Genomic DNA, 21,101 nt, shown 5'->3' with positions numbered 1-21,101 from the left:
GTAGATTTAGTTTATGTCTGAAAGGGTATTTAGGATAGATTACTTTTGTCCTATTATTTTAATTTCTACTTCTTTAACATTTGAATTATTTACTTGTTAGCAACTTCATTTCAAGTTTAGCTTGCCCTGTTTACTGTTGTTAGTTGGAAGTTAATGTTTTGGTGACATGGAGTAGCTGATTGTACAGTGATTTAGATTTGCAGACTTTGCAGTTCTCATTTTCTGATTTTTTGCTAATGTGTAACATTTGAAAATGCATTTTGGGGTATATAGTTAAAGCCTGTTGTTTTATTGACATTCCTTTGACTTGTGAATTAACTTAGGCCCATTATTTTAGCTATTCTTTTTTAGCTGTTGAGGTGACTAAGGTATGAAGCAGCCTTAGTTTGTATTTGTGAGGATGGTGTATATCTCCTTCTCCAGATGTAAAACTATATGTATATCCTAACATGGGACCATCAAAATTTGCTCTTTTGGTGTAGAGGGATAAAGGCCTGACTACGCCTCAGCTGGCTCGGGTTAGATTAGTGGCTCAGGTGACCGACGGAGTGGCAGGGAGGCATGGAAGTGCCTGTCTTGGCTTAGAGAGTGCTAGTAGATGGTGCTTCCTAAGAGAGATTGTAGTGCAAAGAGGGGAGTTGCCCTGAGATGCTATCATTGAATATGGGGTATGGGGAAAGGGAGGTGGTAAGGCATATAAAATAATCCCCCACCCCAGATAGAATCACAGGCACCCAAGCCCCCAGGATTCCTTTAAGTTCCATGACTGGCTCCAGCAGTACCAAAGTAAGTCTGGGGGGTAGGAGGATATCTGGTAGCCTGGCATGCTGAGGGGGCACTTGGGGTTCGGGCTGGTAAGATGAGGTCCAAGGGGACCAAACAATATTAAAAAAAATTGGACCATCAAAAGAGGTTTGAATAGAATGAATATGTATTAGAAAGTGTAAATATTAAAAAATATGTTGATTGTTATTGTTGTGTTGTTAAATGTGCCCAAGCTGCTGTTACATCATGACAGTCCTATGGGTAGTTGTCCTGAACTGTGCGCTGCTGTTAGTCAGCTGGCTGATCACTGTCAGAGCTATCCCTTGCTGTAGTTACTGCACTGATCCATCTTTTTACCAGGCTTCCCTTTTTATACTGGCCTTTGTCCTTGTCAAGCATGATGTCTTTTTGTTAGTGATCTTTCTAAATATATGATATCCCCAAGTATGACAGTTGAAGTCTTGTCATCTAAGCTTCCAGGAAGTACTTAAGCTTTAGCTCCTTTAGAACTAATTTATTTGTTTTTCAGGCAGTTGGTGCTATGTGCAGTGTTCTTTGCCAACATCATAATTCAAAACACTCAGTTGTCTTCCTGCCATGCCTCTTCATTGCCCAACTTTCACTTCCATATGACATTGTTGAAAATACTCAGACAAACTGGTAAAAGGAAACTAAATAAGCAAAAATGCTTCGGTGGTACTGAGATATGGAAAAAAAGCCGATGAATCTAATAAGTGCAAAACAAATGTATTGAGACACAGAGCAAAATATCAAGCTTGATTGTGACCAAATAAATGAATAAATACAGAAATTCTGATTACAGTACTACATATTTCACTCTGTTCTCTGATGAATACAGTGCAACACGCTATAACCCCTGCTTACACGCATATACACAAACACATACATATACACTTAACACTTAAAATCTTCTGACTTATTTAATGACACAGAGTACTCATCTACAGTCATTAGAATCATTTCAGCATTTTGTATGTTCAGTTTTATTCTGAGATTAACTAAAAAGTTCATTCGTTGCTATCAGGGATGTACCAGCAAAACCCAACCAGTTTCACTTGGAGGCAACTTTCATGAACAGACATTAAAAATTAGATTTTTTTTTTTTTGACTGTTCATTAAAAAATGTACTATATGAAGTTTCACAAGCATTAGTTGTTGCACATGACTTACAGTTTGCAAATTCTTTATTAGCCTTTATCACTGCCGGCAGCAAACAATTGCAAACATCAGAATGCCTGGTCCTCCTCCCAAAACTATGTTCAGTACTTTAACATTAGCAAAGTATTGCAGCATGTTCGTAAGAGGGATAATCCTGGAGGTCATATATTAAAAAAGGGTAAGGGCTCTGGTTAATGGAGTACATGCAAACAAAGGCAAAGAAGTCGATTTGCTGTGCACAAAGAAAATGAAGACCTTGTACATAAATCAACTTTCTGAATGAAGGACATATCCAGGAATACAACAGTATCAATGTATTCCAGCCACTTTTTTCTGGAATTGCATAGATACCTTGGTATCTGATTGGTGTGTCTTTTACTGACGTTATGTGCCTGTACAGCTTGGGAAAACATTTGGAAGCACTTGAAACATAGCAGTGAAGTAGTTACCTGAAATGTTGTAAAATAAAGCTATACTGAGCATTTCTAAAACAAACTGAGAGTGAAAATTGGTGCACATTATGTTAAATAGACTGCTGGAGAATGTGGCTGTATGTAGAAGGTGTAAATTCAGTGTTCTGAAGGATCAACCAGAGAGCAACAGCAAAGGTTAAAAAATGCACATTTTTGTAAGCATTTCATATGGGAGGTATATATTTTTTCACATATTTATAGATTCATAGATCAGTACTAGGTTAGCTGCCATTGTGGGCCATTTTAAGCTAGCCAATTTCCCTTTTGGTGCTTGAATTAACTGATTCCGTTTCGGTACTTAAATACAATTATGGAACTTTGTGATTGTGCTTCTTTAATTCTTCAGGTTGGGAAATATCTGCATTAAAAGTCAGGAGTGCTCATAGGCGCTGGGAGGCTTACTGTTCAGAGTCTGCTCTGTACTCATGACTACAAAAAGCAGAATTGCAACGCTATAAAACCAAAAGAGTTAAAACCAAGCTCGCTGTCCATAAACGTAAGGGTACCTGGAAAATATTCAAAATAAAATCCAAACCAAATGGTAAAAATGCCTGACAGACAAACCATTCAGTAGAAACAGCAAGAAAGGCCCAACCGAGCTACAGTCTTCATTGTATAATACCTTAAATCTCCTGTAATGGGGGTCCATGAGATATATACAAACATTCGCTTAAGGTCAGAAAAAATCTTTCTCAGTAAAATTCTTTTACTTCTTATTTCTGGGCTTTATACAAACTTTCATTTATTTGAACCATAGTTAGAGATGGAGTTCTCTGATACTGTATTATTGTAGCTTGCCTTAGCTCCCAAGCTAAGATGGAGTTCTCTGATACAGTGTCATTGTAGCTTGCCTTAGCTCCCAAGCTAAGATGGAGTTCTCTGATACTGTGTCATTGTAGCTTGCCTTAGCTCCCAAGCTAAGATGGAGTTCTCTGATACTGTGTCATTGTAGCTTGCCTTAGCTCCCAAGCTAAGATGGAGTTCTCTGATACTGTGTCATTGTAGCTTGCCTTAGCTCCCAAGCTAAGATGGAGTTCTCTGATACTGTATTATTGTAGCTTGCCTTAGCTCCCAAACTGACTAAAGATGCTTTCTATTACTTCAGTAGTTTTACCACAGTTATGTCATACATCAGCCCTGTTTTCTCTTTCCAGTTTGTCTTATTTTGTAGTTGACTTTATTCATTATCCCTGCTACCTCAAAGGGCCCTTGACATCGGTAGCGGGAACTGTCCTCTGTTTTATACTTTCTGAGTCTGGCATTCTTATTATAGACTTTCTAATGCATCTCTTGGGTGATTTGCATATGTTTCTCAACTATTAGCATAGCCATTTTTAAACTATCTTGCAAGCCTGTAAAGTGTACAGTCATACTTTTAAATGGAATTTTCTCCTCCTCCTCCTTCCATGTTTCCTCTGCTATATTCAACAAGCCTTGTGGATGCCTCTCGTATTGTAAACCCTGCTGAAACTCGGGCTACTGTTCATGCAGCAAAACGGAGGTATAGAAGCAATCAATACCAATTCTTACTGTCCTTTTCAATGGTCTTCCTCAGCACAGACTTCAGAGTTTTATCTACGCATTCCACTAGCATATCAGATTGAGGATGGTACACTGAAGTTCTCAATTGTTTTACTTTAAAACATTAACCTGTACATAAATGAGATTCCCTAGTTTGTAGGATTTTTCTCTTGAGATCCCTGCTCCAGAGAAGAATAAGAACTAGTTCTTTGGCTGTTGACAACACTGGCTTGTTGCAGAAGTACTGCTACAGGGACGTTATAGTCAGAGTTAATCATTACTATTGTACGGTGGTAGCTGTTATTTCATTTTAACAATGAACATGCAAGATCCATGGCTGTCCACTCAAATGGGATTCAGGATGTGGTGATGTACTTTGACATTCTGGACAGGCCACACAGAAGTTCTACATGTCTTTCATTACACAAAGCCAATAAAACTTCACTAAAATTCTTACTATGGTTTTGTCAATCTTTGAGCGTCCTTTCAGAACAGGACTTTGTGGCATCTTCATCAAAAGTTTTGTGAACGTTTTGAAACTAACAGCTGGTATAGTACATCTTTGTCTGTATGTGCACTGAATAGCAAGTCATTCCTCGATTCAGAATACTTAAATGGGATTGGACTGATTGGCTCATCTAGTTCTCCTTTTGTTCTGACTATATTTTCTTTGCCCTGTAAATACAGGTATAAAGTGTTTCTTCTCTTAATTCTGTCTTTACAAAAGCCAACTCATGACACTAACTTTTTTCTGATTTTGGTTTTGGGAAATAATTTAATTTTGCATCAGTAACTCGTGTCTCTTTAAACACTTGGTGTTGAGAGTTGTATTTCTGACTTGCCTTCTGTTCTGTCATTAAAAGGGAAAAACACTTCCCTTTGTTGCTAGTATGCCTGCCCCCGTCAGTCTTTCCCTCTGTATCTCTGCAAGGACATCCTTCATTACTTTAATAGCTGTAGTCTTCTGACAAGGTTCCATTTTACACACTATAAGTTCTTCCCTTTTAATTTCTGTACTGACTTCTTTCATTAATTGAACAACTCTGATTTTCTGATAAGATTCAGTAACGACCTTTTGTTACCACACATATTCTTTTATCACTACTAGCCAGATCCAAATGTTAGATCTTGTTGAAAATTTTCCATCTAGTACTTTCCCTTTATCATGACTGTTTTTTTCTCATGTCAGGCATCTGTTTCACCCACCTATTTCAGTAGGGGTATATTCAGACCACGTATTGTCTGAGTGTGCTCCCTGTCTCCCTTCCTCCATAATTTCCACAGTGCCTTGAGCTGAAGAGCGTCTTGCCCATTTATCATTGCATGTGTTAAATTAGGTACCAAAATGATGGATACAGTACATTTCCCAGCAGTGTCTGAATCTCTTCATGTGTTATAGGATTACATTCATGCATACCAAAGGGTAAAAAAAAGTCACACAGACAAATCATTCAGTAAAAACTGCAAGAAAGACCCAGCCAAGCTATAGTCTTCACTGTATAATACCTTAAACCTCCTGTAGTGGTGGCCCATGGGATATATGCAAATGACCCCTTTAAAGACGTAAAGTGTTTCAGCAACATGGCTTCTGAATTCCCATGACCTTTTGCTTTTTACTGTTTTAGTCTTTATGGGTCCATTAAGGCCAATAAGGCCAAACCCCACTAACTGTAGGCATGCATGTTTAAGCCTTTTTTGTGACCTTATCAGTACAGCATAAGCGGACTGTTTGGCTATAGTTTAAAACCATAATAATAATAATAATAATAATTAATAATTTGGATATTTTGCAACGGTACCTTAATGTTTATAGGCAACAGGCTTGATTTCAAGCTCTGTGCTTTTAAAATATAGCCAAACAGCCCTTGAGGACACCAGCCACAAAGGTATAGTAGTATATCTGTAACCAAGGCCATTGGAACACGACAAGAGGTTAACACTGTCTCCATGGGACTGCTGTGGATTTGACCTGGGACTTACGGGGTACACTGTGATCCTGAGTGTGATGGCAGCTCCCAACCTGTGGATTCAGGAGGTACACCCCAGGACATGACTATAGTACAACTAGGAGGATGTTACAGTGAAGAAGAGGGATATATTCTGCAATGTTACAATGTTAATAACAGCAATGTATCTCATAAGAGATTATTAGCAGCCAGTTTCCAAGGGGAATAAGTCAAAAAGTCCTTTTTCTTGTATAAAGTGTCTTCCTTAAAAACCTCAGCTTTGGCCAGCTAAGAACTTGGTTATATTCAACTGGACGTATAAGAGAATTTAAGTACCTTTATCTGCACTTTTCTAAAAAAAAAATACAGTATTTAATTTGATTTAAACTGTGTTGAAGGAGTGTTGAAAGAATATTTAACTGAAGTTATTCTGCTCTTCGGTAACTTGAACTGAAGCTAGTGTTGGCTGAATTTTGTTATTTGCTAGTAATTACAGGTGTGGGGGCAGCCACATTCTTTGATTTCCTGTCCTTGCATATTTAACTGGTGCATTGTGAAATATTTCCTGCTTAAAAACCTCAGCTTTGGCCAGCTAAGAACTTGGTTATATTCAACTGGACATATAAGAGAATTTAAGTACCTTTATCTGCACTTTTTAAAAAAAAAAAAATACAGTATTTAATTTGATTTAAACTGTGTTGAAGGAGTGTTGAAGGAATATTTAACTGAAGTTATTCTGCTCTTCAGTAACTTGAACTGAAGCTAGTGTTGGCTGAATTTTGTTATTTGCTAGTAATTACAGGTGTGGGGTAGCCACATTCTTTGATTTCCTGTCCTTGCATATTTAACTGGTGCATTGTGAAATATTTTCTGCTGTTAAACCTCAGCTTTGGCCAGCTAAGAACTTGGTTATATTCAACTGGACGTATAAGAGAATTTAAGTACCTTTATCTGCACTTTTTAAAAAAAAAATACAGTATTTAATTTGATTTAAACTGTGTTGAAGGAGTGTTGAAGGAATATTTAACTGAAGTTATTCTGCTCTTCAGTAACTTGAACTGAAGCTAGTGTTGGCTGAATTTTGTTATTTGCTAGTAATTACAGGTGTGGGGTTAGCCACATTCTTTGATTTCCTGTCCTTGCATATTTAACTGGTGCATTGTGAAATATTTTCTGCTTAAAACCTCAGCTTTGGCCAGCTAAGAACTTGGTTATATTCAACTGGACGTATAAGAGAATTTAAGTACCTTTATCTGCACTTTTTAAAAAAAATACAGTATTTAATTTTATTTAAACTGTGTTGAAGGAGTGTTGAAGGAATATTTAACTGAAGTTATTCTGCTCTTCAGTAACTTGAACTGAAGCTAGTGTTGGCTGAATTTTGTTATTTGCTAGTAATTACAGGTGTGGGGGTAGCCACATTCTTTGATTTCCTGTCCTTGCATATTTAACTGGTGCATTGTGAAATATTTCCTGCTTAAAAACCTCAGCTTTGGCCAGCTAAGAACTTGGTTATATTCAACTGGACGTATAAGAGAATTTAAGTACCTTTATCTGCACTTTTTTAAAAAAAAATACAGTATTTAATTTGATTTAAACTGTGTTGAAGGAGTGTTGAAGGAATATTTAACTGAAGATGTTAAGTTGTCTATCTCGCCTTCATTCTTGCTGGATGGGTTCGGAGCCGACCTCGGCTCCGACTCGGCCACTCTAAAGCTCGAGAGTTGGTTCCACCGGCTCGAGGCTCCCCTTATATCCCACAATGCTAGGCGAGAGTTACCTCAGATCTCGTTTGCCTACAGCTTCGAGGTTGGTTGTTCTACCGGTTCCTGGTGAGTTTAAGCTTTTTCTATTAAAAGTTACTCTTTTTACCCCTTTTTTAGTTTAATTATTGTCAAATTAGTGTAGTTCATTGAACTTTATCCCCGACCTAATTTTTTCCCGTTTTTTCTTTAAAAGAACTTTTAGTTCTTCCCTTGGGCCTTGGGCCTTCCCTTCCCTAGGGAGTGTTTGTGTAGTTTAAGCTACTGTTTATTGTACTTTATTGTACTTTATTTTTTAGTATTTTTTACTAAAGTAATTTTTTGACAGGGTATAACTGGTGTGTTTGAGTGTGTGTTTGTGTTCACCAGTTAGGCTATGTCTAAAGAAGCAAAGGTCTCCGGATTCAAGAAGTGTGATGCGTGCTGTCAGAAAATGTCTCTGACAGACGCTCACACTTCTTGTGTCTATTGTCTGGGGCCTTTGCACCTGCAGGACTCCTGTGCTGTTTGCCATGGCTTCAGCCCCAGGGTCCTGCAGGAAAGAAAAAACAAGCTTATTCTGAGAGGCTTGTTGAAGCCTGAGGATTCCCTGTCTGTCTCAACAGGGAAGCCCTCCAAGGCATCGAGGTCTTCGGCTCCGGCTTCTGAGCCGAGACCTCAGGTTGTTCAACCTTTGCCTTTATCGGCTCCGGCTGGAGCCGATAAGACTCAGTCCACAGTTTCTGTGGCTTCGTTGGGTTCGGCCGGAGCCGCGGTTATCCAGGTACCCGTGTCGGCTCCGACAAGATCTTGAGCCGACAACCAGAAAGAGGTCTAGGTCACCTTCTCTTGGCTCCGTTCATTCGGCTCCAGGATCTCCCCTGCTGTCTGAACGGAGCCAAAGGTCTCATTCCTCTAGGTCATCGAGGCTGTCCGATCATGACCTTCAGAGGGTGGTGAGTCGACTACTCAAGTCTGAGGCACTAGCCCAGATGCTTCAGAGCCCGACTCATCAGTCGGTGCCTGCCCCGGTCCATCAACTCTTTCCTCCTTCGACTCTCTTGAGTTCGGAGCCGGGTCGTGTCGGAACCGAGACTGTGGTCACCTCGGAGCCGAGACAATTGTCTTCGGCTCCGTCATCGGCTCCGTTTTCTTCCATGGAGGAATCTCGGCGCCGGACTTCCCTCGTCGGCTCCGAGGGGGTGAGTGGCATCGGACCCTTGTCCGACCCCCTCTCCCTCTCGGTGCTTCGGCGCTGGTGAGTTCGGCTCCGACATCGGCCTCGGAGCCATCACTGTCGGTGCCGAGGGGGGTCCTTAGCTCCTCGGAGGTCATGCGGAGTGTGTTGGAGCCTGGCTCTACTCCACAGTCGGCTCCGTCAGCCCCTCCCTCTATGCTGCCTCAGGGTAAGTCGACTCACTCCCTCATCCCGGACCGCAGAGAGCCAACTCCTCAGGAGCTCCCTTTGGGGATTTCATCCTCTTCCGAGGCCTCTCCTGATTTGGCAGAAGAGCCCCCTCGGAAGAGGAAGTGCAAGAGGAAGCACATTGACTCACCTGAGTCTATCACGTCGGACACAGATCTGGATGATTCTGAGGGTTCCCCCCGTTCCCCTTCTGAAGATGTCTCATTTGCAGACATTCTGGAGATCCTTAAACAGAGGGAAATTGGCCAGCCCTCAACCCTTCGGAGGACGAATCTGTGTATCTTGAGGCGTTTGGCTCTCGTCCTTCCACCTCCTGGGTGTCCCCCTTGACCCCCTCATGCAGGTGGTTGCTAAAAGGCATGGACGGCTCCTGATTCACTGGACCCCACTCCCAGGAGACCCTCCAAATTCATCACAGCTCCATCAGACAAGGAATTTTTATCAAAAGGAGTCTCTGTGGATGCTATGGTGGTAGCTGCCGCCACAAAGAAGGAACTGGCTGATCCTTCAGTGCCTGTCCATCCACCTAACAAGGAATCTAGGTCCATGGATAGGTACGGAAGCGGATGTTCTCCTCAGCGACATTTACTATGCGTTCGCTGAATTACCTATGCCATTTCACTCGTCTTCAAAGGGACTTGATCAAAGAAGCGAGTGAAATGCTGAAGGACCCTACAGCTGCGGGTTTCAAGAGAAAATGAACACGCAGCTGGCTATCCTAATTCTATTTCCAACTCCTCCATGCCTCCTTTCTTATGCGGCCGATGGAGCGAGCAGAGCCGCAGGAACAGGGTAGCCTTATGTAGGCACGCCTGGATGCGGCTATGCAATTTTATGGAACCTTTCAAGACGTCTTTACGAACTCCCCTTTGATGGATCATCTCTTTTGGTCCACAAGTGAAAGAAACCCTGACTAGGTGCGAGACTGATGGCAAGACCCTTTCTGCCGCCGGAGTCCGTTTTCTACTCCTTCTAGGCCTTACCCCAAAGGCCAGAAGGGGAAAGATGTGGTTCCGTAAACAATCTCAAGGGACTTCGCCTGATGCACAGAGTCGGTTCCCGCCAGAGGCAGAGGGGGGAACAACAATGGTAGACGCCCTAGAGGCAGAGGGGGTCCGCAGAACCAGGGCAATCGAGAAACGTCTTCCGATAAGCCCTTTCAGCATCCCTGAGGTGTTGCCCGACTGCCCATCTTCGGAGGCAGTCGGGGGAAGATTGTCACTGTACCCAGAAGCCTGGCTATCCTTGACACAAGACAAATGGGTACAGTCCATCATTTCCGAAGGTTATTCTATTCCCTTTCTTCGTTTTCCAAATCAATCAAAAAAATCCCTTCCAGATGTTCCACCCGCTCAAAGGGATATAGCAGCTTTGGAAATTTCAAAACTGCTTGCAAAAAGAGCTATTCAGCCAGTGCCAGCAGACCAACTAGGATCCGGAATCTACTCAAGGTTCTTTTTAGTTCCAAAGAAAACAGGGGACTGGAGACCAATTTTGGATCTCAGTATCTTGAACAGATCGGTCAAGAAAACAAGATTTCGGATGGTCACGCTGCAATCCATTCTTCCCTTATTGGGAAAAGGAAACTGGATGTGCTCTATAGACCTTCAGGACGCGTACTATCACATAAAATGAACAGACGCTCCAGAAGATTCCTCCGCTTCAGGCTGGGAACCAGTCATTTTCAATTCAGGGCCCTGCCCTTTGGTCTCACCACTGCCCCCCGGGTGTTTACCAAATGCATGGCAGTGGTAGCTTCTCACCTGAGACGACAAGGATTCCAGGTGTTTCCATATTTGGACGACTGGCTCCTCACAGCTCCCACCAAGCATCTCCTTCTGATGGCCAGAGATTACACTTTTCGCGTCTGTCAAAACTGGGTATCTCAATAAATTGCGAAAAGTCTGTTTTGTCGCCTTGTCGTACTATTACCTACATAGGCGCAAATTTAGATACTGTAAACATGTCTGCAACACTAACGAACCAAAGGATATCAGACATTCAAAATTGGTATCACTACTTCTCAACAACAACAGAGCCAAAGCCAGGTTAGTTCTAAAGGTGTTGGGAATCATGGCAGCGGCCATACCCTCCTTCCATTGGCCAGATACCACATGCGGATCCTTCAGTGGATGCTCTTTTCTCAATGGTCATACCAGGAACTTCCAATGTCTCACACCATTATGATCACGCAAGCGTGCAAAAGCATCTCATGTGGTGGATGTCTTCCCCAGCTCCTGTTGGGAGACCATTTGTTCCACCTCCTCCGGTTGCTACTCTGACAACGGATGCCTCCCTGATCGGGTGGGGGGGGCATTATCAGGGCAGGACAGTCCAGGGCACTTGGCAACCAAACGAATGCCACTTGCACATAAATGTTCTGGAGATGAGAGCAGTGCTTTTAGCGTTGCAAGCCCTTCAACACTCTCTTCCCTTGGGAACGATTGCAATCCAGACAGACAATATGTCTGTAGTGTGGTACATCAACAAACAAGGCGGAACCAGATCATACCCCTGTGTCGAGAAGCACTCAGACTGTGGCAATGGGCGATTTCTTCTCAGCGTTTCTGATAGCAACGCACATCCCGGAAGTCCAATCACATTGCGGACAAGTTGAGCAGAGCTATTCTCATGCCTCACGAGTGGTCTCTGAAAGACTCTGTAGTGAGAGATTTTTCTCAAGTGGGGTCAGCCTTGCTGCGATCTTTTGCTACTCCCCAAAACAGCAAGTGCAGAGAATACTTCACTCTATTCCCTTTACCAGGCCAACCCAGCAGGGACGCTAGTCCAAGTTTGGCCCGGGACTTCTGTATGCATTTCCTCCTTTCCCACTGATCTCTCAAGTAATACAGAAAGCTATCGCTCAGAAGGCCTCATTGATCCTCATTGCTCCTTACTGGCCTCGACAAGTGTGGTTCCCCTTTCTGCATCGATTTCTATTGGAGCGACCGTGGAATCTGGACCTAGTTCCAGATCTTTTGATCCATCAGTCGGGTCAGTTTCATCGATCCCTCCCCTCTCTGAACCTCACTGCTTGGTTCCTCCACTTCCAACCGTAGCCAGGCTTCCTCAATTATCTCACTCTGTTAGAGATATTTTGATAGCTTCCCATAAATCTTCCACTCGAAAGATTTATTTGAGTAAGTGGAAACGCTTTTCATATTGGGCACAAGGAAAGGACATAGATCCTTTCACCGCTTCCATCCAACTAGTCCTTGATTTTCTTCCTGAACTCTTCCATGCAGGTTCATCTCCATCTACTCTTAAGGTTCAATTGGCAGCTATTTCTAATTTCCATGTGGGTATTTCTGAATCCGCCCTAATGTCCCACAAACTCTGCAAAGCCTTTTTGAAAGGAGTTTTTCTTCTCAGACCTCCTGTAAGAAATCCTCCTTCTCCTTGGGACCTAAATTTAGTTCTTGCTTCTTTGATTCTTTCCCCTTTCGAACCTGCAGCTTCATGTTCCTTAAAGTTATTATCATGGAAAACTCTCTTTCTGGTGGCTATCACATCAGCTAGAAGAATTTCAGAACTTCAAGCACTCAGTTGTCGTTCTCCTTACCTTGTGTTCCATAAGGACAGAGTTTCCTTACGAACTAACCCGTCCTTTTTGCCTAAGGTGGTTTCAACATCAAATCTAAACCAATGCATTGACCTCCCTGTCTTTTTACCGGCGTATTCAAATAGGTCTGAACAAAAATTACACTGTCTGGATGTTCATCGTCAATTAAGGTACTACTTGGACAGGACGAAACAATTTAGAAAATCTGATCAGCTGTTTGTCTCCTATGCGGAGAGCAGAAAGGGACTTCCAGTTTCAAAGGTATCTTTATCCAGATGGCTAACATCTCTGATTACCCTTGTTTATGAGATTAGACACAAAAAACTGCCTAATTAGCCTAAAGCCCATTCCACCAGAGCTTTGGCTACTTCTCTAGCCTTCCAAGACAGACTGCCTATTGACACCATTTGTGCAGCGGCTACTTGGGCTACTCCTCACACTTTTATTTCCCATTATAAGTTGGATTTAGCTTCTAGGCATAGAGCTAATTTTGGTTCCACTGTTCTCAGGAGTCTGTTCCGTTAGGCCACCCGGGACAAGGTGCTAGGGACGGTCCCATCCAGCAAGAATGAAGGCGAGATAGACAACTTAACATATAGAAGTTATGTTCTTACCATAACGTTCCATGTTAGTTGTCTTCTTCGCCTTCTTCTTGTCCCCACCTCCTTCCCCTGGCCTGGACAGACCTAGAGGAGTTGTGATCGTGACCTCTCTTTCTACCACCTCTTTCTTAGCTATATGCTATTATGCATATTTCTTGTTTCAGGATGTAGGTCACCCTTCTTCTTCCTGTTGTTAGAGGTGGATTCTGTTTTTCACAGTTATACTGTTTCTGTTATAAGCTGGGGTTAGCTTACAAACGAGATCTGAGGTAACTCTCGCCTAGCATTGTGGGATATAAGGGGAGCCTCGAGCCGGTGGAACCAACTCTCGAGCTTTAGAGTGGCCGAGTCGGAGCCGAGGTCGGCTCTGAACCCATCCAGCAAGAAGAAGGCGAGAAGAAGACAACTAACATGGAACGTTATGGTAAGAACATAACTTCTATTTATTCTGCTCTTCAGTAACTTGAACTGAAGCTAGTGTTGGCTGAATTTTGTTATTTGCTAGTAATTACAGGTGTGGGGGTAGCCACATTCTTTGATTTCCTGTCCTTGCATATTTAACTGGTGCATTGTGAAATATTTCCTGCTTAAAAACCTCAGCTTCGGCCAGCTAAGAACTTGGTTATATTCAACTGGACGTATAAGAGAATTTAAGTACCTTTATCTGCACTTTTTTTTAAAAAAATACAGTATTTAATTTGATTTAAACTGTGTTGAAAGAGTGTTGAAGGAATATTTAACTGAAGTTATTCTTCTCTTCAGTAACTTGAACTGAAGCTAGTGTTGGCTGAATTTTGTTATTTGCTAGTAATTACAGGTGTGGGGGTAGCAACATTCTTTGATTTCCTGTCCTTGCATATTTAACTGGTGCATTGTGAAATATTTCCTGCTTAAAAACCTCAGCTTTGGCCAGCTAAGAACTTGGTTATATTCAACTGGACGTATAAGAGAATTTAAGTACCTTTATCTGCACTTTTTAAAAAAAAAATACAGTATTTAATTTGATTTAAACTGTGTTGAAGGAGTGTTGAAGGAATATTTAACTGAAGTTATTCTGCTCTTCAGTAACTTGAACTGAAGCTAGTGTTGGCTGAATTTTGTTATTTGCTAGTAATTACAGGTGTGGGGTAGCCACATTCTTTGATTTCCTGTCCTTGCATATTTAACTGGTGCATTGTGAAATATTTCCTGCTTAAAAACCTCAGCTTTGGCCAGCTAAGAACTTGGTTATATTCAACTGGACGTATAAGAGAATTTAAGTACCTTTATCTGCACTTTTTAAAAAAAAATACAGTATTTAATTTGATTTAAACTGTGTTGAAGGAGTGTTGAAGGAATATTTAACTGAAGTTATTCTGCTCTTCAGTTATTCCCACCCACCCTCCCTGTTTTTGTTTTGGTGTTAATCTTAGTGGCCTTGAAACTGGCCGCCGCTCAGCCTGCCTCTGGGCCCATCTCATTTGCTCACTCAACTGAGTGCAGTGAGATCATATTCTGATTTCAGGCACTCCTACTGTGTACAAAGAGAGCATCTGGGAAACAGACAAAAAAATTAAGCTTATTTCCTGCCTTTCTTGTTAAGTGGTATAGACTATTTGTAGGCTTCTGAGCCCCCAAGCCCTTCTGTGTTTGAGGGAAGCCTTCTAGCTTGTTTTTTTTTCTTATAACTAGCCAGTTTTCTAGTTTCAGCACTCAAACCTGTTTCTTTGATCTCAGCACTTGTTCAGATAAAAAAAAAAAAAAAAATTTCATCTGCTTTTACTGTACTTGTGTTTCTACCTACTTCATTTTACTTTTGCATCATCTTAAAAATACTCAATTGTATTTATTACTGCTTGGTGTAACTCATTCTAAGCCTTTTGGTTTAAACACTTGGGCTTCGGACCAGTTGTTTTGCACTGAGAGGGTTTGTGGTCTGCCCTGTTGTGGCAGAACAGGTAGCTTACATCCTTCTAGGTTGGGAACTGCTGATTGAGGGCTCAGTGTCTTATTCTAAAAGTGTATTAATTCTGGTTTAAGCACTTGGGCTTTCAAGCCAGTTATTTTACATTAAGAGGGTTCGTGGTCTGCACTCTTGTGGGAGGAGAGGCTGGACTCTGCCCTTCTGAGCTGGGAATTTCTGGTTAAAGGCTTATAGTGCATGCATATCTGAACTGTTTCTTACTGAAGTTGGTGCGCCTTGTTTGCTGTGGCATATACCGGATTCGGGCCTGCTGGATCTAGCTTTGTTTGTGTAACTTGAGCACTAATCCAGACATTCTCTAAAGTATTCAATTGTATTTATTACTGCTTGGTTGTAACTTAATTAAAGTGTAGCTATCATTCTAAGTCTTTTGGATTAAGCACTTGGGCTTCAGACCAGTTGTTTTACATTAGGAAGGTTTGTGGCAAGCACTGTGGTGGCAGGACAGGTAGCTTTCATCCTTCTAAGTTGGGAACTGCTGATTGAGAGCCCAGTGTCCAAGTGTATTAGTTCTGGTTTAGGCACTTGGGCTTCAGGCCAGTTATTTTACATTAAGAAGGTTCGTGGTCTGCACTCTTGTGGGAGAAGAGGCTGGACTCTGCCCTTCTGAGCTGGGAATTTCTGGTTAAAGGTTTATAGTGCCTGAATATTTGAACTGTATCTTACTGAAATTGGTACACCTTGTTTGCTCTAGCATAGACTAGATCCAGGCCTGCTGAATCTAGCTTTGTTTATATGCTTGTTGTTTGTTTGCTTGTTATTTCCTGGAAGCTAATTCCACCTAATACGCAACTTCTCAGCGCTTCTGTGGATCACTAGTGATATCTGCATTGCTTACTGTACTTATTTCCTTGTTTCACTTGAAAGAAAGTTACTGTTTGTCATTTTTGCATTTAGTTACTTGTAACACATTGCACTCAAGTTGCCTGGCACTTGCTCACTAAAGCAATTATATAAGTCAGCACTAAAAATTAAAAGCACTACACCCTCACTCCCCACTGGCCCTTGTTTTCAATTAAGGATTTCCCAATATTATTCTAGCATGTCCAAAGGTCAGTTGTCAATCTCCTCTCCGGTCCAGCTGGTGAATCTTGGAATCTTGAGGCAATGTTATAACTGCCTCATGTACACAGACAACCCTCTCCTCCTCCCACATAACACAATTACTTGCGAGAGATGCAGCTATTTAGCCAAACTGGAGGCTGAGCTCTCTCAACTCAGGACTGGCAAGACCAGACAGGAGGAGAAGGCAACTACACACACCACAAAACCAGCCTCACATAATGCTACCACTCCACTGAATCAAACACATAAACACACAAAGACATACTCGGAGGCTCTGAGTAAAAATTTACCTAAACAGCAGAGGCCTCCAAAGCAGACACCCAAACAACTGCTATCTCAAGACACCCCACAAGCAACACATAAACCACAAAAGCAGTGTGCAAAGCAGTCACAGCCCTTAAGGCCAAATACAACACCAAACATACTTGTCATAGGTGACTCCATAGTCAGACACACTGACGTCCCGCTCACCAGGCTGAACAAGGAGAGGGTCACAGTAAGCTGCCTATCGGGCGCTAGAATCCGCCACATAACACAAGCACTCGGGTCACTCCACGGCAAGTACAAATATGACACAGTCATTCTCCATGCTGGTGTGAACGACCTGAGACGTACCTCCCTGGACTACATGAAAAGAGACATAGAGGAGCTCTCTGATTATGTAGCCCAGGCAGGTATAACCTGACCCTGAGCAGTATCCTTCCTTCACCAAGAATGATGCCACAATATAGAGACAAGATGATCAGCTTTAACAATTGGCTTAATGTCTGGTGTCATTCAAAGGGGATCCAGTGTCTGTCTGCCTGGGATGACATGCTTGACAAGCCACGCTGCTTCCAAGGGACGGCTTGCACCTGTCACCCCTGGGATTCTGGATATTGGCTAAGGCTTTTGCCACCCCCATAGTGCCTTTTTTAGGCAAGGCTCAAATTCTAAACCTACCACCCTAGAAAACAAAAATGGGAAGAAACTGAGGGTAATGCTGCTCAATGGCAGAAGTCTAAATCTCAAAATGCACGCACTCGAGGCCCTTCTCAGTATGGAGAACATCGATGTCTGTGCTGTAACTGAAACCTGGTTCAGGGCTCCTGAGAGCACCCCGGCACTATTAGGTTTTACCTCATATCATGCGTTCCGGCCCCAAAACCCGGACCACACCACAAAAGGAGGGGTGTATCCATATTCATAAAGGATACCCACACCTCCAGGTTGGTGGCAACGCACAAAGCTTCGGAAACCATCCAGGTGCAACTAACCATAGGCAAAACTGCTCTACAAATTGTAGCATGCTACAGGCCACCCTCTCAAACTCAGGAACCCCACACAGCCTTCCTGAAGACACTGGATGGTATAAATGTATCTCCAAACACCATCATATTGGGTGACTTCAACTACCGAATATAGACTGGGAACATTACTCAAGCCCTAACTTTCTAGCCCAACGGTTCCTGGAGTTCATAAATTCAAATGCCATGGAACAGCTAGTCACTGTTCCCACGAGAGGAGAAAATATACTAGATCTCATTGTCACAAACATGGGGACAAAATGCTCCACACTGGAAGTATATCCCTCATTGGTGAGATCTGATCATAAACTAATCTCACTGGAAATCCACATCCCCGCCCCCCCCCAAACAAAAAAGACCACAGTGAAGAACTTCTCTAAAGCAAACTTCACACTACTCAAGACTGGTGTGGTATCCTTCAAGGCCCCTGAGCCAGTGGAAACCACAACCCAAGCTGCGGAAGCCCTTACAAATGCCTTCTATGAACACCTCCAGGACTGCATGGATCAGGCAATCCCAAATAAAACCAAGACTCTTTCCACAAAGGGCAAACGTCCAGTCTGGTGGACCCCAGCCATTAACAAACTTTACAATAAGAGGAGAAAGATATTACATGATAGAACAAAATCCATAAAAGGGAAGTCACCCCTGATCATTATTAGTAAAAAATACGAGCACTCATAAAATCAACTAAGGCCAGTTTTGAGAGAAAATTGCCATGGATTCAAAGGACAATCATAAGGCCTTTTTCAGCTATGTTAGGAACCTGGGTGGAAACTCCCAGATATGCTCAGAATTAGTCCAAAATGATACAAAAATCACTGAACCCACAGACATTGCCAACATACTGGCAGACAGGTTCAGTGCAAACTTCACCCCCCTCTCCCCCCCTAAAGGAGAGATAACTATCCCAGCCGAGTGTAGCCTCCCAGACATCTCAAATGTGCAGGTGAAAGCTGCTCTCTCTAAAGCTAAAAACACAGCATCAATGGGACCGGATGGTGTCCCCGGCTGTGTGCTACACGAGCTAAATGAGGAATTAAACCCGCACATAAGGCAGCTGTTTAATCTCAGCCTTACCACAAGGAGTGGCGTACGGCAACTGTGGTCCCACTCCACAAAGGCGGCGCCTCTACGGACCCTGGTAATTACCGCCCCATAAGCTTAACAAGTCTAGTCTGCAAAGCTATGGAGAGGATCATAATGGAGCTCATAAGCAAAGATATAGGGGACTTGCAGACATTGGACCCGACCCAGTTTGGCTTCATCAAGGGAAGATCATGCCTTTTGAACTTGGTCGACTTCTTCGAAACAGTCACCAAGGCCATTGATGAGGGAAAGGCAGTCCATACAGCGTACCTTGACCTTGCAAAGGCTTTTGACACAATACCCCACTCGGGTATTGTAGAAAAACTTACCAGCTTAAATGTAAACCCATATGTCACAAGATGGGTTGCAAACTGGCTTAAGGACAGAACCCACAGGGTTAGAGTTGCTGGTGCTATGTCAGACTCCAAGCCGGTCACAAGTGGTGTCCCACAGGGCTCGGTCCTTGGCCCCCTATTGTTCGGCATCTACTTTTCAGAAGTACAGGCCAACATGGGAAGACTTTGGCTGACAAATTTTGCTGACGACTGCAAACTGGGCGCCATAGTGGAAAGTGCATCGGACACGGATATCCTTCAAAAGGGACTCACGGAAACAGATAGCTGGTGCCAGAGCCATGGCCTGAAGTTAAACGCCAAAAAATGTGTAGTCATACCCTTCGGGAAAAACAAGGTAACCCCAAGCTACCATATAGGTGGCAATCCACTAAGCACAGAAGAGGTTATCAGGGACCTGGGGACCCAGGTTGACAGTGGCCTTTCTTTTGACACTCACGTTGCTAAAGTGGTTAGAAAGACCTTCTACATTGCCCACCTGATCATGAAGGGATTCACATCCAGATCTAGTGAGGTCATTGTTCCCCTGTACTCTTCACTTATCAGACCAATGATCGAGTACAATGCCCCATTCGGGATGTATCTCACCCGACATCTGCAGCAATTGGAGAGACCCCAAAAGTTCCTCACCAAAAGGATAAAGGGACTCCAAAATCTGTCATATGCTGCCAGATTGAAGAAACTCCAGCTCTATTCAGCCGCATACCGTCTGCTCAGAGGTGACATGTGCCTGACATACAAGGCCATGTCCAACCCGGAATTAATGGATATGCTCCACCTCAAAAAATCCAAATCCACCAAAACCACTAGAGCAAGCGACTTAAACCTTAGCACGGATATGAATAGGACATGCTGGAGGGATAGATTTATCACTCAGAGACTCCCTATGCTGTGGAATAAAATCCCGGTCCATGTGAGGCAGAGCACCTCGCTGACTCTGTTCAAGAGAAATCTTGACCTGTGGATGGGAGATCGTAGGTTTACCCCAGGAATCATCTCTGTGTCACTGCTGGACAGAGGCACACCAAACTAATGGGCACAGTATTTTTTCATATAAGGGGTGGCGTAAGCCACACTAGGCTTATAAATGCCTTAGGGCAGATAGCCTAGTATAAACCTATGAACCTATGAACCTTTTTAAAAGAAAATCAACAACTTCTCTGACTAGCAAATCTCAGTGGAGAGTTTGTTCCATCTTTCACCTATTCTGACCTGGAAGGAGTTATTGCCCAGTTTTTCCTCATTGTGTCCATATGCACTACAGCACTGTCATTTGAATGTCTGATGAAAGTAATCTCTAGTGTACTTTCTATTTTTTCAGACACATAAACACCCATATTGGGTCACTTCTAACCAATCTGTAATTTGTTGAAAAGAGTTTTAATCATCTTAATCTAACTTCATATCTAATCTTCCTTAGGGCCTTAATCTGCCAGGTAAAATGCATTTCAACCTTCTCCAAACTATTTATATTTTTGCCACTGCATGTATAGAAGTTACACCCATACTCCATAACTGATCTAATAATACTTGTTTACATGGGAATTAAAACTCCTTCTTCCCATGAAGGTATTACTCTTAGAATGGGTTTAATAGTTAACAGTGGATCTTTTTACTGTACTTGCCACATACTCTTTAAATTGTAGATCCCATACAATTTTTGCTCCTATATCTTCCACTTTATTAAATATGTTGATAATATAGTTGTTAATACTTTATCAGTACTCACATTTTAGCCCTAAAGTGCACCAGCCTGCACTTTTTTCATTGAAAATTATGTCCAATTGTATATCTCCCCTTTTCAGGGTCTGCCTTAAAAAGAGTTCATTGACCTTCTTGACTAACTCAGTCATCAAAGTGAAGTTAAAAAAAATATCATCTAAATTTCTGCATTTGTTGTTGGTCCTTTATTCCAGTAACCAGCCATGCCACCTTGGCACTGTCTGCAAACTGTGCAGTCCAACACCCTGGTGCCTTTGAAAATGATGACATGAAAAAGTAGAATAAAAGCAGCCTCAGTACTGAACCCTGGGGTACCCCCTTTTCTGCATGAAATTTCCTTGACTACTTCCTTTCATGCAAATAATGGCCTTTCTGATTTTTTTAACCAGTTTATAATTCCACTCATA

At 42.5% G+C, this 21,101-nt stretch overlaps 1 protein-coding gene across 1 annotated transcript in view; it reads left to right on the top strand.

Moving 5' to 3' along the window:
- The window catches only part of PPP1R9A (protein phosphatase 1 regulatory subunit 9A), a 2,260,036-nt gene that overhangs the window by 969,828 nt on the left and 1,269,107 nt on the right, over nucleotides 1-21,101 (top strand). The window lies entirely within an intron of this gene.

The sequence above is a fragment of the Protopterus annectens genome, chromosome 3.part0, assembly GCF_019279795.1.
Source record: "Protopterus annectens isolate FY-2018-M chromosome 3.part0, PAN1.0, whole genome shotgun sequence".
NCBI classification, from domain to species: domain Eukaryota; kingdom Metazoa; phylum Chordata; order Ceratodontiformes; family Protopteridae; genus Protopterus; species Protopterus annectens.
The sequence above is the reverse complement of the archived record's forward strand: the minus strand, read 5'-3'. Positions and strand labels throughout refer to the sequence as shown.